The 17935-nt window shown below is 37.9% G+C and overlaps 4 non-coding genes across 4 annotated transcripts; 2 read left to right on the forward strand and 2 right to left on the reverse strand.

Annotated features, from left to right (window-relative positions):
- TRNAK-UUU (transfer RNA lysine (anticodon UUU)) lies at positions 1 to 72 on the reverse strand. Its single transcript has one exon. It is a non-coding gene; the product is annotated as a tRNA-Lys (tRNA).
- Positions 73 to 243: 171 nt separating this feature from the next.
- On the reverse strand, positions 244 to 315 carry TRNAK-UUU (transfer RNA lysine (anticodon UUU)). The gene has a single exon. It is a non-coding gene; the product is annotated as a tRNA-Lys (tRNA).
- A 1475-nt stretch (positions 316 to 1790) lies between these two features.
- Positions 1791 to 1862, forward strand: TRNAH-GUG (transfer RNA histidin (anticodon GUG)). The gene has a single exon. It is a non-coding gene; the product is annotated as a tRNA-His (tRNA).
- A 5994-nt stretch (positions 1863 to 7856) lies between these two features.
- On the forward strand, positions 7857 to 7928 carry TRNAH-GUG (transfer RNA histidin (anticodon GUG)). Its single transcript has one exon. It is a non-coding gene; the product is annotated as a tRNA-His (tRNA).
- The last annotated feature ends 10007 nt before the right edge of the window (positions 7929 to 17935 follow it).

A 17935-nucleotide genomic window follows, 5' to 3' on the forward strand; every position in this document is an offset into this window, starting at 1 on the left:
CACCATCTGTGGGGATCAAACCCACGACCACGTGGTTAAAAGCCACACGCTCTACTACTGAGCTAAGATGGCTTGTCACAGCAAAGGTAGCACATGTTATCCCCACTTGTTAGAGAGAGTTATGAAAGAGTGAGTATTTGCTTATTGGTATGTTATAAAGTATTTGCTTATTGGTATGTTATAAAGACTAGTCATTGAGTTTTTTTTGCAGCTATTTATAATTTATCCAACTAGGTATGGTTGCACTATCTATGGGGATTGAACCCACGACCACATGGTTAAAAGCCACGCGCTCTACCACTGAGCTAAGATGGCTTGTCACAACTATGGTAGCACATGTTATCGTCACATGTTAGAGACAGTTATTTGAGGCTGTAAAAATGTGACGATGAGAGTAAATCGTCGTGTCTCGAGATAAGGAGTCATTAAGTTCTTTTGCAAAAACCCACGACTATGTGGTTAAAAGTCACACGCTCTACCATTGAGCTAAGACGGAGACAATTCTCGAGATAAAGAGTCATTGGGTTCTTTTCACCTATGGGTAGCACATGTTGTGCCCACTTGTTAGAGAGAGTTCGTTGAGGCAGGAAAAAAGTGATGATGAGTAAACCGTGTGTCTTGCTAGGTTAAGGATGTGAGGGCTACAAATGAGTTGAGATTACTGGGTACATTTATGATGTGATGAAGGGCTACAAATGAGTTGAGGTTACTGGGTATATTTATATACTCTATGTCGTACCCATATTTTTATTAGATTGGTATATATTGATATGTCTTCAAGACTATTCTCGAGATAAAGAGTCATTGGGTCCTTTGTATCTATTTAATTTATAGCCGCATTTGTGGGGATCAAACCGGCAACCATGTAGTTAAAAGTTACACGCTTTATCACTGAGCTAAGATGACTTGTCACAACCATGTATGTAAGTCAGAGCATGAGTAACAAGTAGCATCACTTAGTGCCCATGAAATTGATGGCTTGAATATCTTCTTATATTTTGTTCCATCAGTAACTAGTAGCATCACTTAGTGCCCATGAAATCGATGGCTTGAATATCTTCTTATATTTTTTTCCATTAGGATAGATTATGGCTTCAAGCACTAGGAGAGAGACAAAGCATGATTGGGGTTTCGGACGAAGGGCTTAGATAGAGTCTGATCCCACACACGAGTTCTTCATATAGGGAGGAACCAAGAAAGTAGGTGGTCTTATTGTCCACACACTCTGCCATCTCTGATTCATGTTGTTACAACAAATAAGGGAAATTGAAACGACAAAGACAATGTCAGCATGTCAAAAGAGTCTAGATCCTTGAGGGACTTCCGTAAGTATCACCCACTTGGGTTGGATTGAAAGATGACTAACCCCAATGTTGTGGAGGCATTGATTGAGTCAAAGGATAAAATTTTAGGGTACTGGATCAAAAGATCTAGAGAAAGACTATTGATAGGATCTTAACGATACGTGATGAGTCAATCGCTCGGTTGTATCTGAAGGAAGCTTTCGTTTACAAATACAACCAAATGTCAGCCAATATCATCTACTTTTTTTTAGCTACAAACGGGCAAATTTGAAGTTTGTTGGTTTATCCTTAGTCATGAAAGTGATGAATGTCGGCTAAATATCCAAGTGGTTGTAGTTTAGGGGTAGAATTCTACGTTGTGGCCGTGGAGACCTGGGCTTGAATCCCAGCAGCCACATCTACCTTTTATAGCTACCAACGAGTAAATTTGAAGTTTGTTGGTTTATCCTTAATCATGAAAGTGATGAATGTCGGCTAAATATCCAAGTGGCTGTAGTTTAGTGGTGAGAATTCCATGTTGTGGCCGTGGAGACCTGGGCTCGAATCCCAGCAGCCACATCTACTTTTTATAGCTACCAACGAGCAAATTTGAAGTTTGTTGGTTTATCCTTAATCATGAATGTTGGCTAAATATTTTGTTGGTTTATCCTTAATCATGAAAGTGATGAATGTTGGCTAAATATCTAGGTGGCTATAAATATTTTGTTGGTTTATCCTTAATCATGAAAGTGATGAATGATGGCTAAATATCCAAGTGGTTATAGTTTAGTTGTGAGAATTCTACATTGTGGCCGTGGAGACCTAGGCTCGAATCTCGACAGCCACATTTGAGATATTTTTACGGCTCCTCTGTGCCACGTTTGCGACCACGCCCACAACCTTTACTTTCCTTTTTGTGGTTGCCATGTCCCTTCGTACCTAAAAATGAAGAAGCAACCACATTTTTTTTTTGTTCATGCGAGTCACTCCTCGTGTGTGAGTAAGACATGCTTCTCCTCATCTTTATCTTCATAGCCATGAAGTCTCTCCTCATGGACCTTAAGACGACTAACGACCACCTTAACCGACATGTTCTTAAGGTCGTTAATTTTCTCGATGGAGGTAACAATCTGCATGAATCTCGAGAGAACATCTCTAAGGAACTTCTTGACATGAAGATCTTTTCCACTTTGTCACGTAACGAACAGATGCTAGTGATGATTTTCGTCAGCTTCATGGCAAATCGAACATTTTTTCTTAAGACACACTTGTTAGAAAGCAAGCAAAGTAGTCTGTTTATGCGATGATCCTATACGATGTTCTAGATTGCAAACATTGAAATAGAGCTTATTAGAAAAGGTAAGATAGGAAATTCGAAAGCGGTATCCGTTTGAAAAAAATTATGATCCTGTAATTGACAATATGAAAAGGGAGGAACTTTGAGGGAAGGATCCAACTTTCATTAGGATCCTGACTTAGAAGTTAACATACATGTTTATCGATCCTATAACATACTTAGAATTTAACATTTTTTTATCCTGTATGTGCCTATAAGTTAAATCGACCATGTTGCATAGTTACTCTTTGTGAGTAATGGATACATGAGCGTTACTTCCCCTCCCTTTCGAGTGATGTAATGGATTGTATTTCTACTACTAGTACATAATCGTGCTAAATCAGAGGAAAAGAAAATATATATCTACGTTCTAGGTACTTTATGGATATCATCATCCCGTTGAGCATGTATGACTGTATGCATGATTGATTGTACATTGAATCCAAGTGGTTCAATCTCTGATCCTCTCTATAGAGAATAAGTAATAGAAGAAATTTCGGAGGAGAGTGAAAGCATCAATTTGGCTAGACGATGACTTATGATGGAATGTCTCCAGTAGACAGAGTGCATTAGAATTGTGAGATGATCTAAGGATATGGCTCTAGTACTCTTGATCGATCCAAACTCGATGAGTCAAAACAGAGGAACTTCAAAATGTGAATCCATGTTAAGACCGTCAAACCATCATAGAGATGACGAGCAAGTTAACACATGTACAATACCTTTCCGCTCTAGTACAATGTCGTTATGCTCTAGTACGATACCGTTAAGCTAGGCATGAGACTTCTTAAGGATGATGTGTGACTTGATAGTTTAAATGGATTACCCTGTATGGTGGATCCGTCATGTGGAGTCATTGGAGCTCGTACATATAAGGGGTAGCCCCGACCTTGGATAACTACATGTATGGGGATCGAACCCACAACCACATGGTTAAAGACTACACACACCTTACAACTGAGCTAAGATGGCTTGTCACGACCATGGTTGGTTGTACATGTTTGTAAGAGAGTGTCAAATGAGGTATTTTCTTACTGGGTAGGTGGGCCATTTGTGGGGATCGAACCCACAACCACATGGTTAAATGCAACGTGCTCTACCACAGAGATGGGATGGCTTGTCACAACCCTGGTAGCACATGTTTTCTCCACTTGTTAGAGAGAGTTATTTGAGGCAAAAAAAAAAAAAAAAGTGCTAGACGACGAGTAGATCTCAATGTGATAAAAGACTAGTCAATTTATAGTGCAATCTATGGGGATCAAACCCACAACCGCACGGTTAAAAGCCACGCTCTCTACCATTGAGTTAAGATGGCTTGTCACAGCAATGGTAGCACATGTTGTCCCCACTTGTTAGAGAGAGTTATTTGAGGTTGAAAACAAGTGACGATGAGAGTAAATCGTGGTGTCTCAAGATAAGGAGTCATTAAGTTCTTTTCAACTATGGTAGCACATGTTGTGCCCACTTGTTAGAGAGAGTTCGTGAGGCAGAAAAAAATAATGATGAGTAAACTGTTTGTCTTGCTAGGTTAAGGATGTGATGAGCCTACAAATGAGTTTGAGGTTACTAGGTATATTTTATATTCTATATCATACCCATATTTTTTATTAGATTGGTATATGTTGATATGTCTTCCAAACTATTTAATTTATAGCACCATTTGTGGGGATCAAACCTGTGACCATGTCGTTAAAAGTCACATGCTCTATCACTGAGCTAAGATGGCTTTTTACAACTATGTATGTAAGTCGTAGCTTGAGTAACTAGTAGCATCACTTAGTACCCCTGAAATTGATGCATGTTTTTTGTGACGCTAAGATAGCTTGATTGTGCTTTAATATCTTCTTATATTTTGTCCTCCCATATGGTGATGATGTCCATGGAGACCCTATGGTCTCTGATTCATGTTGCTACAACAAATGTGGAGAACTGATACGACAAAAACAATGTTAGCAAGTCAAGAGAGCCTAGGTACCTCAGGGACTTCTGTAAGTATCACCCGCTTGGATTGGATTGAAAGACGACTAACTCCAATGTTCTGGAGGCATCGATTGAGTCGAAGGATACAATTTTAGGAAGAGAAAGGCTACCCACAATATCTTAACGATAGGTGATGAGTCAATCATTCAGTTGTATCTGAAGGAAGCTTTCATCTACAAATACAACCAATTGTCAGCTAATATCAGAACTTATTACAACTCCATTTTTAAGGTTTTAAATCTCAAACCATGACTAAAAGAACAAGGCAATAATAGACAAGACAAACAAAAAAACAAAAAACAAAAAAAAAAAACAAAAAAAAACAAAAAAAACAAAAAAACAAAAAAAAAAAAGTAAAAATTTCACATGAGTTAAAATCATACCACATCATTCTTGAAATAAAAATCCAAAATAAAAAATACAAAAGAGACTTTGTTCACGTTAGTTTACAAACCAAAAATGGGAATGTCATACACAATAGTACAACAACCCATGAAAATATTGGCTAAACTGATGCCCTCGGTTGACATCCCTATGTAAAAGCACGGCTCCTCAACACTCTCCCACCTCGACCGGTAACCTGTGACTACTTGAAAAAAAATATGGGTGAGTATAAAAATACCCAGTAAGCAACAATATCACGGTGTTAATCATGTTTCGTTTCTACACGTAATAAAAATACTCACATTTAGATATCTACCTATGTATTCTCAAGTCATTTTCGAGACCGATTTACAGAATCGCAACTTTAGCCTTGACTTGATTCTACATGCAATAGAAATACTTTGCTTTAAGATAACTACCTGTGTAATCCCAAGTCTCTCTTTAGGACCAACTTATAGAATTGAGGTGTCAGCCATGACTCATTTCTACATGGAATAAAAGAGCTAATTATCTATGTGGTGTCAAGCCCTTACTTAGGACTAGTTTACGAAATTGAGACATCAACCTTGATCCGTCCCTCACACATTAGTAACTCAAATTTCTTTGGAGGTTTTGGTTACATCGTTCATAATACCAATAACCCTATAAGGCTTTCCAAATCAATCTTGCTAAGGAGGCTTACTAGGTTTTTAAGGCGTCTAGATGCTTTAAATATTGTCTATCGTTTTTAGGACATTCAGGACTAACATCATAGGGCTATCCCAACCTCTTGGTGCTCTTATATCTATACTTGTGATTGATGCTCACAATCCTTTGGGGCTTGGTACTCTAGAAGTATATTGTTCTAGGTCAACTAGAAAATCGCTCTAATTCTAGCGCCCTCAACTTAACTAGGAAGATACTCTTATCAATCATATAAAGAACGGAGAATATTTTCAAAATATTCGTTCAACTTTTTATAGAGATATTAATATAAATCACGTAAGGACGAAATATTCATGCAAACTCAACCGGAAAATAACATCTATCAATTGCCCAACGTACATATCACAATATCATATCCTCATTTCAATCACAACAAAAATCATTAAAGTAGGCATGTACCTAAATTCTCATCCCAGGGGCATTTCAGTCATTTTTCATAACATATATAGTGTTCTCATCCAAATAACCCTTCTAGAGTCTTAAACATGCATATTTTGAACACCTAAGGCAAGATATGTTTGTACGATAACACGTTCTAGTGTTCCCTAAAATATTACTTGCCTAAAGAATCTGTGGCTACTTACCAAGATCATACATGCCTTCACTTATTGGAGGCTCCAAATTTCTTGAAAATTCACTCATTGATTCTGATTCAAGTGACATTAAGGTCAAATTGCAACTGGGACGAAAAAATAGTGGATCGGGAGACAAAACGATTGTAAAACAATTCTCAATGTACATTCGAAGTTTACGCGCGCAACAATGCGTGGAGACTCATGTGCGAGCATATGGGCAGCACGCAGTCAACACTCGACTTTGAACCCCAACGAGCGCGACAATTACCCATGAATTTTCTAGTGGCAACATGTAGTGCTCACTAATAGGCGCTCTGATCAGGTCAAATCATGGATCTGGTGGTGGGTACTGAACTGAGTCGCACGCGGGTTGAAGGGTCACAATTTAGGGTCAAATTAGGTTAGGTCTAAGCGATGCGTCTCCCGTGGAAGTCTAATGCATTGTTCCAGTCAAATCATGACACCTGTCCACACGCTTGGCAGACGCATTACTCCTATAGTTCGACATCTTTCCACCGCTAGCTTCGCCGCGTTTCACTGCTCGATGTCTGACGCGTCAATCGAATGTTCCATCTACACAATTAATTTTTAGAATTTGAAGAATTTTATGATTTTTTCCAATTTTCTTTATATTTTCATTACTTTTCATAGCAAACTTGAATCAACTTGGTTCCTCCACCAAAGTATTAGAGTAAATAATCCATTATTACAAAGATGTTTTTCTTGTAGTTTATTTCCAACCATAGAAGAGATATTCTCATTCAAAATTGACCTACATTCTCATTCAAAATTACTGTTTCTCAACAAACACCAGAACTCCTTCTAATTCTATTCGACTCTAATTTTCATCACGAAAAATATGCAAAATACTTTCTAGATCAACCTACTAAATTTTGTAATATGAATCTCCTTGAATCTCCCATCTCTCAAGAAAAACTAAGAATGAAAAACTCAAAAACTTACCTTGAGTTCTTCCTTATTTCTTGATGCTTTTTGACGATTCAAGTGTCTAGACTTAATCTCCACAAGACTCAGACTTAATCTCCACAAGGCTTTAAGTAATATTCGTGGCCAAGGTTTTGTTGGAATCAAAATGGATGGCAATTACTCAAAATGAATGGTTGAATAACATCGTCTTGGGCAAACCAAGTAAGTGACTCCACTATTAGCTTGGTTGGATAAATTGTATTATATATGATGGCTCGTCCTATGGCTCCAGCATATGTCATATGTATGAATGATATGATATGCTATGCTATACTATACTATGTTATTTGATACTATGCTATGTTATGTTATGATAGGTTATACCATGTATAAAAGCTATATATGATGGGATCATGTCAAGATGGGTTAAAAATCCAAGAGGTTGTAGTTTAAGGGTGAGAATTTCATGTTGTGATTGTGATACCTACCTGGGCTTAAATCTCAACAGCCACATTTGATTTTTTTTTTATTTCTATAAACCATTGAAGCATATTAACCTAATTTAAACCACCCGATTGACTTTTATGAACAAATTGGTGAAGCAAATTAGAAGGTTGTTGATTTATCCTTAATCATGAAAGCCATGAATGATGGCTAAATATCCAAGTGGCTGTAGTTTAGTGGTGAGAATTCCACGTTGTGGCCGTGGAGACCTGAGCTCGAATCTCAGCAGCCACATCTACCTTTTATAGCTACCAAAGAGCACAAGTGGCTGTAGTTTAGTGGTGAAAATTCCACGTTGTGGCCGTGGAGACCTAGGCTCGAATCCCAGCAGCCACATCTACTTTTTATAGCTACCAACGAGCAAATTTGAAGTTTGTTGGTTTATCCTTAATCATGAAAGTGATGAATGTCGGCTAAATATCCAAGTGGTTGTAGTTTAGTGGTGAGAATTCCACGTTGTGGCCATGGAGACCTGGGCTCAAATCCCAGCAGCCACATTTGCAAGGAGATGCTACTGAAGGAAAGAATTAGAAGTTTGCTTGTTTATCCCTCGAGACATGGACTTGAATCCCAGCAAAAATCAAATTTAGGAACGTATTCTTAAACATAACTATAAGTGTTCCCACTTGTTTGAGAGGCAAAAAAAAAAAAAAAAAACATGACAATGAGAGTAAACCTTGTAGGCCTTCAAATGATAATTGTGCTTGCTGGGTATAATGTTCTAAAGACTAGTCGTTGAGTTTAATTTATAGCTCCAACTAAAGGGATTGAACACACGGCCACATGGTTAAAAGTCACTCACTCTACCACTGAGCTAAGATGGCTTGTAACAACCCTAATAGCACATGTTGTCCCACTTGTTAGAAAGAGTTATTTGCTTTCTAGCGCTATATGTGGGGATCAATCAAACCCACCACCACGTGGATAAAAGCAACCCGCTCTACCACCAAGCTGAGATGGCTTGTCACAACCATGGTAGCACATGTTTTCCCCACCTGTTAGATAGAGTTATTTGAGGCAGAAAAAAGCGATGATGAGTGTAAACCATGGTGCCTTCGCTAGGCCAATGATGGACAAAGCCACGTGCTCTACCACTGAGCTAAGATTGCTTGTCACAACCTTGCTAGCATGTGTTGTCCCTGTTGGGTTTTATGTCCTAAAACTCATAGTTTGTAAACAAAAACATATTCTATTTTCAATAAAGTTATTATTGTTGTTTATTCAGTAAAGATTGTTATTGAATAAAGTGAACTTTACGATCATTAATCTCAATCCAATAAACTAAGAACACTCTGACTATAGTATGATTACTTGAACTATATGTAGAGACATAAGAGTGGATCAAGTTCAAGTATATAGTCAAAATGATTTATAGTATAAGGATAAGGCTGAGTACCTTATTCTGGGGACACTATGGATGCGGCCCACTTTTGTATATGATATAAACAATGTGATCACTAAATTGTACATGTGGAGGCATGTGAGTGGGGGCATCCTATGCAATGAGTATTGCATAAGATCGAACCATGAAGAAAACCACTCTCACTTTATAATGTCGTTTACTGTTGAGACTGATTTTCTTTTCATTCGATAACCTAGGTAACTCGGTTTTAATCCTGAGCTAACCATGAACTCCTGTTTATTCGGAATTATCCTTAGATTTGCATGGGTGAGAGTGACTCTAGTTCGCCGACTCAATAGGCCTCCCATTTCAGGGGCAAGACTGGGTGAATGGCTGGGGACGTGGGGTGCAAGATGGAATTCACTCCTACCCACTTTTAGGGATAGAAGAAAGGTAGTTCCCTTAAGCACTGACTCCAGGTCTTGAACAAGGGGCCCCACCCTCTCATTGTCCTGAGAGGGATTCGGTTTACTGGTTGGACCACAAACCAATTGTTCATTACAGAATCAGTGAGACATAAGGAACAAGAAGTAACTTTAGGGGTAAAATGGTAAATTGACCCAGCTCTAGTTACGAACAACCTGTGAAGGATCGACTTACTAATCATGGTTATATCAAATGGACAGAAATATATCTATAGTGAGGGGAGTGCAACTACTAGGCTATAGTGGAGTGTCCTAGTAGTTAACGAATGTTGGTTAACAAGGTTGATGAGTTTAGCCGGTTAATCTTGGATCGTTGGAGCCCATGATCTATAGGTCCATTAGGTCCCTTTGCTAGCTCATATCGGACTAAACCATAGAACAGTGTGACGAGTGAGTTCGAAGTCTTCGAATTCAAATTAGGGAATATGCGCTACATATATACGATATATTTAACCGCATTTTTGTTTTATTTACGAATTAAACAAAAGGAGAGAATCTGAGATATTTAAATAAGATTTAAATATCTTAATCAATTATGTGTCGGAATTGATTGGGATTGGCATTTGAATTAATATTAAATATTAATTAAATAGTTTAATTAATCATTTAATGTTACTTTAATTTGAAATTCATTATTCAAATTAATTGTTGAATTAAAATGAAGAAAGTCAAAATGTTGACTTCATTTAATGTAAAAATCCATGTTAGTGGAATTTTGAGGTGTCAAAATTTGGTTTAACCAAACTTGCATGCTTGCTAAATAAACCCCACAAGTTTGAGTGGAATTTTGAGTGTCAAAATTTGGTTAACTCAAACATGCATGCTTGCCACATAATCCCACACATTTGAGTGGAATTTTAAGTGTCAAAATTTGGTGATATCAAATTTGCATGAACATGCAAACATGACTCTTTAAATAGAGTGATCATGGTGCATGGAAGGTCTTCTTCTTATTGGTGAAAAACCTTGAGAAAAACCTCTCACAAACACTCTCTTCATATATACAAAATCCCTCCCAAGTTTAGTCACTCACCGGATTCCACAATCCCGTTCTAAGGTCGGAGGATAGTGGAGAAGACACTAGTGGTGGTTCGAAACCGGTTCGTGAGGAAAAACAAGTTTGAACTACAAAAGATTAGTATTCAAACTCATTAAGTTTTAATACTTATGAACATGCTAGTTATTTACTATAATTGATGTTCTAAAAGTGCCTAAGATCCAAATTGCTTCCGTATGTGTTATATTAACACCATCCGTCCCCACTTGTTAGATAGAGTTATTTAAATGAGTATTGCTTATTGGGTATATTTTTATACCCATATTTTGTATTAGGTTGGTGGTATATATTGATAGTCCTAAAGACTATTCTCGAGACAAAGAGTCGTTGGGTTCTTTGCAGATATTTTTAATTTATATAGCACAATCCGTGGGGATCGAATCCACGACCACGTGGTTAAAATCCACGTGCTCTATCACTGAGCTAAGACTGCTTATCAAAACAATTGTAGCACATGTTGTCCCCACTTGTTAGAGAGAGTTTTTTTAGGCACAACAAAGTAAAGATGAGTAAACCCTAGTGTCTTGCTAGGTCAAGGATGTGATGAAAGCCTACAAATGAGTTGTGCCTACTAGATATATTTATATACTCTATATCATGCCCATAGTTCAAAGATTGGAATTGAAAAGTTTGTTGGATTCGATTTCGGTATTTGGAAGATGCAAATTGAAGATAATTTGTACCAGAAATATCTTCACGAACCCCTATTGGGGGTGAAGTCGGATACCTGACCACGGAACAGTGGAAGTTCAAGAATCGTGAGGCTCCCAGATTGATTTGGTTGACATTGGCCATTCACGTAGCATTCAACATAATCAAGGAAAAGAAAACGTCAAATCTATTGAAGGCACTGTCAAATATGTACGAAAAATCGTCGACTATGAACAAGGTGTATTTGATGCGAAAATTGTTCAATCTTCAAATGTATGAAAGGTGGATCTCTTGCGGATCATATAAATGAATTCAATATGATTGTAAGCCAATTGAGCTTTGTGGAAATTAATTTCGAAAGTGAAATTAAAGCATTGATTTTGATGCCATCTTTACACGAGTCGTGGGATACAGTAGTTGCCGCAATTAGTAGTTCTCGAGGATATGAGAAACTGATGTTCGATGAAATTTGAGATATATTTCTCAGCGAAAGTATTCGAAAACGAGAAATTGAGAATTCATCTGGTGGTGCTCTCAGTGTTGACCAAACGGAAAGAAGTAAATGAAGTGTCAAAAAAATCGATCAAAATCAAAGAACTGGGAAAATTTTTAAAACAGACCAAATGTAACGAGTTGGAGTTATTGTATAAGACCAAAGAGGAAGCATGTTCACAAACTAGAAGATGATGATGATTCTATAAATTCAGCTGAAGACATTAGGGATGCTCTAATCCTCCGCGCGTACAGTCTGATTGAATCCTGAATTTTGGATTTAGGTGCATCTTTTCATTCATCTCCAAATAAAGAGCTCTTTCAAAATTTCAAGTCTGGAAATTTTGAGAAGGTGTATCTTGCGACAACAAAGATTTTGAGATTGAAGGAAAAGGGGATGTCCGCATAAAAACTCTGACAGAAAATCAGTGGACATTAAAGGATGTCAGATATAATTCGTGTCTCACGAAGAATCTGATCTCTATTGGTCAATTGGATAGCACAGGTTATGCAACAGAGTTTGGGAAGAGTTCATGGAAGATTTTGAAGGGTGCTATGGTGGTAGCACGTGGCATAAAATCTGGAAACTTATACACCACTGCAGCGTATATGAACATGGTTGTTGTTGCTAAGAGTGCTTCAAATTCAAGTATATGGAATAATAGACTTGGACATGTGAGCGCCAAAGAAATGAAGATGCTGGTGCGAAAGGAGTTTTAGAAGATCTGAAATTTGTTGATATGGGTTCTTATGAGAACTACATTATGAGCAAACAAAAACGAGCTAGTTTCACAAAAATTACCAGAGAATTAAAGAAAGTATGGTTAGAAATAGTCAATATAGACGTTTGGGAACCATCTCCAGTTTCATCCCTTGGCGGATCAAAGTTCTACATCACCTTGATCAATAATTTCAGCAGTAAGGTGTGCATTTATTTCCTGAAACACAAGTCAGATGTGTTTGCTACATTCTGGAAGTGGAAAGTTGAAGTTGAAAATCAAATCGGCTTGAAGAGTAAATATCTGAAGTCTAACAATAGAGGAGAGTACAACAAGTCATAATTCAAAGCATTTTGTGCAGCTCAAAGAATTAGATTAGCGAAGGCAATTCCCAGTAAAGCAAGACAAATTGATGTTGTTGAAAGAATAAATTGAACATTGAATGAGCGAACAAGGAGTAAGAGAATTCATTCTTGATTGCCAAAGACATTTTGGGCTGATGCCGTAAATATAGCAGTCTACTTGAATAATAGAGGGTCGTCAGTAACCATGGAGTTCAAGTTGCCATAAGAAGTATGGATAGGAAAAGAACTCAAGTACTGTCACTTGAGAACTTTTAGTTGTATTGCGTATGTTCGTATTGATCCAGAGAAGAATGACAAACTTGACGCTGAGGCTGTAAAGTGCTACTTCATAGGCTATGGGCCTTACAAGTTTGAGTACAGGTTTTGGGATGCCAAGAATAGAAAAGTTCTGAGACATTGTGACGTGATCTTTCATGAAATGTCATGTATAAGAACAAAAAGAAGAAAGGTTCTAAGACAACGAAGCAAGTGAGAGTGGAGGTTGAGTTGTTGAAAGATTCACCTAGTGATGAGCAGATACTCAAGAAACTCCTTAGACGGTTGCTGAGGAACCAGAGGTGGAGCAAGTGACAGCAGGTGTTGAAAAGATCATCTAGAACTATCATTTACAAATATATGTATTGTAACGATTCAGATTTTCCATTTTTGCCTTATCTGGTTAAAATTTTATTTTTATTTCTGTAAAGGACAAGATATTATGTTATGCATTTATTCCGGTCGAAAAGATGCAATTTTAAACGAAGAAGTTATTAGAAATTGTAACGGTTTGGGTTTATGGAATAAAATAAAATCAAATAAGGAGAGAATAAATAATTAAATGTAATCTCCCCGTAAATCAAGGGATTTACTGTGAGACTTTTATTACGGAAGAGAAACATTCCTATTTCTTTAAATTTCCTTATCCTAGAAACCCTAGTATCCCTTATTGGTAAATGTCTTGAGATTAGTTTTATATTCCTATGCCCAACCTTTTACATCCCTTGAAAATGATCCTCTCCAAACTTTCCTCCGGAACGTTGGGGTTGCTCTTCGGAGGAAGAATCGAGTAGAAGTAAGGCATTGATGTTGGGATCATTGTGTCAAAGAAGGTTGGCCGTCAGAAATTGGTGTTGAGGACGTTGTGGGATTGTCGGCGCGTCGCTGGAATCGGGGAGGCGGAAACTAGAGTTTCGTCGCTTGTCGGGTAAGGAAGGCAAGGTTTTTGGAATAGGGTCGAGCTGCAAACGCACACCCAGCAGCTTTGGTAGCTTCGCACGCGTACACAGTGCGGGTCGGCTCGCATGTGTACGAAATCGGCTCGGTTCCGTCAATTCCCGCAGCTCGACTTGGCGGCTTAGTTGGCCGGTTCGGTAGCTAGGCTTAGCGGCAAGGTATCACTATAATATATCAATTCCAAGGTTTTTGGCCCTTCCGAAGCTGTTTCTGCCCTTAGTTTTACCATCCGAGGTCAGTATGGTTCCTATACGTTAAAGACAGATAAGGTCGGGGGGTTTATTTTGATAAATAGCATGAGGTTTAGCTAGGGTATGTTATGAAATGTTCCTAAGTTTTTATGTGGTTATCATAGGACGTATTTAACCGCTGGGATTAGCTCGTTGTGAGTGACTTCAACCAAGACCATCGAGGTAAGTGACCTTACTGTTGGAGTTAGCTTACTACGTGTTGTATGATGATGCGTGCCCTGTGGCCCCTGCATGCATCATATTTATGTCATATGATTATGTGATGTATAGATTGTGTATGTTATGTGATGTATGAATTATGTTGACGGTTGACTGTTTATGTTATGTGAAGTCATGAATGAGATGTTAGTATTATATGCCATGAATATGTTGATCGATGCCATAGATAAACGTAGAATTATCGAGTCATATCATGAGATGTTTATGCAACTGGAATGTTTATGTAATATGTCATGTAATGTAAGTCATGTGAGATGCCATGTGATGTAAGAAACGTAAATGCGATGTGAGCACTGCTTATGTAATGCCATGTTAGATACGTTAAGGGACCTCATGCATATATGTATGTCACGTGCATCAGGATTCTTCCCCTTTATGTTACGGAAGAATGAAATACGATATTTAGGTTCGCCATGATATCATGCGGGCCCTTTTCTGTTCTGTGGTGTCCGGCTACGTGTAACACGTTGTGCCCGACCAAGTCAGGCCCAGGGGGTATGTTTACGAGCCCGCCTGGTGGGTCCATGTTCACGTACATGGGCCGTGTGTGAAGGAGTACCACACACCCAACCCTGCCCAGAATAGGAAAGCGCCCAAGGCTATGAAAAGTTTATGAAAAGTTAGGTCCCGCTCATATGTTGCATGTGTTTGCATTCCTAACTCCAACAGTGGGGTGACTTACTGAGTATTTCATAAAATACTCAAGCCATGTACTACCTACTTTTTTTAGAGGCTTGCTAGCATATCCTTAATCACGAACCATCAAGATGAGATCAACAACGGTATTGAATGATGAGTTGATAGATGAGCCCCAAGAGACTAGATTATGATGAATGATGAACTAAATATCTATTTAGTTGTAGTTTAATGGTGAGAATTTCATGTTGTGGGCATGGAAGCTTGTGTTGTCTAAAACCTGAGCTTGAATCCCAACAACCACATTTGTTTTTCATTATTTTAACGAACAAGCTTATCTTTAATCTGCTAAATATCAAAGTAGATGTAGTAGTTTAGTGGTGAAGATTACACGTTGTGGTCTCAATGAGTTTTTTATTTTTTTATTTTTATTTTTTTTTTTAATGTTATGATCATGTTACTTTAGAAGGAAACAATAAAGGGTTTGCTAGTTTATGCTTAACCGTTTATCAACCCATTTGCTTTTTGGCTACAAACCATTCAACCATATTAACATAACTCGGCTCCCATGATCAAACCCGTCAAGAACATTAGAAGTTTGTTCGTTTATCCTTAATCACGAAAATGAAGAATGGTGACTAAATATCCAAATGGTTGTAGTTTAGTGTTGAGAATTTTACGTTGTGGTCGTGGAGACCTAGGCTCGAATCCCAACCCCATTTGTTTTTTTCAGCTACAAACCATTGAAACATTTAACAGAACTCAAAACCACTACGAGCTTTTATGAACAAATTGGTGAAGCAAATTAGACGTTTTTTTGTTTATCCTGAATCATGAAAATGATGTGACGGTTACATATCTAAGTGGCTGTTGTAGTTTAGTGGTGAGAATTCCACATTCTTGCCATGGAGACTTGGGCTTGAATCCTAGTTTAACGATGAGTTCGAGAGACATTTGACATTTGTTTTCTAATTCTCAATAGCACAAGGATGAAACGTAGACATCCGTGTTCCACCTCAAATAGAGTTCACAACCCAATTTTTTTGCTTGGATTAGACACATGCCTTTCTTTTCGCTACAACCGCAAGTAGTACATTTTTAATGGTCCGATATGGTTCGTGTTCCATCTCGAATAGAGTTCATACCCTAACCTTCTATTTTCATGTTTGTATTAGACACATCCTTTTTAATGATTAGTTGTAGATTATGAAGAATGATGGGTTAAATACCGAAGTGCTTGTAGTTTAGTGATGAGAATTCCACGTTGTGGTTGTGAGACCTGGGCCTAAATCCCAACCGCCACACACATAACATTGTTTTGCTTTTTAGCTACAACACAAGTATGAAATTCATAATGGTCTGGTGGTATGGACTACTTCAACCCTAGTGGGCTAAATATCGCAGCTGTAGTTTAGTGGTGAGAATACCACGTTGTTGCGCCCGTGGAGACCTGGGCTTGAATCCATGCGAATCCATGCACCCACATTTGAGATTTGTTTTCTAATTTTCAATAACATAAGGATGAAATATATTGAGTTTGACGAAATAAATTTTTAAAGCTATTTTCTTAAAAATAAAACATGCCCATGAGTTAGGAGATGATATGATTATGTTAATAGGAAACCGGAAAGGGTAGGGTTCGTTAGTTTATTTTAACCATAAACCATCATATTCTTAAAAATAACACGTATATATCATGGGAATTTTTTAGCTACAAACTGTTCAACCATATTAACATAACTCAAAAGAAACACTAAATTCAAATAGAGTTCACAATCCAACTCTCTATTTTTTGCTTTTTGGATTGGATCAAAATGAGTTAGGAGATGATACGAAACTTAAGGAAATAATTAGAAGTTTTTGTGTTTATCCCTCAATCATGAGACGTTAAGAAGAGATCAACATTGGTACTAAATATTGAAGTGGTTGTAGTTTAGTGGTGAGAATTCCACGTTGTGGTCGTGGAGACTTGGTTTGTGAGGTATTTTTACGGCTCCTCTATTGCCACGTTTGCGACCATGCCCACAACCTTTACTTTCCTTTTTGTGGTCGTCATGTCCCTTCGTACCTGAAAATGAAGAATCAACCACATCTTTCTTTTTTGTTCATGCAAGTAACTCCTCATGTGTGGGTAAGACATGTTTCTCCTCATCTCTATCTTCATAGCCACAAAGTCTCTCCTCATGGACCCTAAGACGACCAACGACCTCCTCAACCGACATGTTCTTAAGGTCGTTAATTTTCTCGATGGAGGTAACAATCTGCATGAATCTCGAAGGAACATCTCGAATGAACTTCTTTAGGATGTTGTCCCCACTTATTAGAGAGAGTTTTTTTAGGCACAAAAAAGTGATGATGAGTAAACCCTGGTGTCTTGCTAGGTCAAGGATGTGATGAAAGCCTACAAATGAGTTGTGCCTACTAGATATATTTATATACTCTATATCATGCCCATAGTTCAAAGATTAGAATTGAAAAGTTTGCTGGATTCGATTTCGGTATTTGGAAGATGCAAATTGAAGATAATTTGTACCAGAAATATCTTCACGAACCCCCATTGGGGGTGAAGTCGGATACCTGACCACGGAACAGTTGAAGCTCAAGAATCATGAGGCTCCGAGATTGATTTGGTTGACATTGGCCATTCACGTAGCATTCAACATAATCAAGGAAAAGAAAACGTCAAATCTATTGAAGGCACTATCAAATATGTACGAAAAATCGTCGACTATTAACAAGGTGTATTTGATGCGAAAATTGTTCAATCTTCAAATGTATGAAAGGTGGATCTCTTGCGGATCATATAAATGAA

Source organism: Cucurbita pepo, chromosome 9 (assembly GCF_057944985.1).
Source record: "Cucurbita pepo subsp. pepo isolate OVF chromosome 9, ASM5794498v1, whole genome shotgun sequence".
NCBI classification, from domain to species: domain Eukaryota; kingdom Viridiplantae; phylum Streptophyta; class Magnoliopsida; order Cucurbitales; family Cucurbitaceae; genus Cucurbita; species Cucurbita pepo.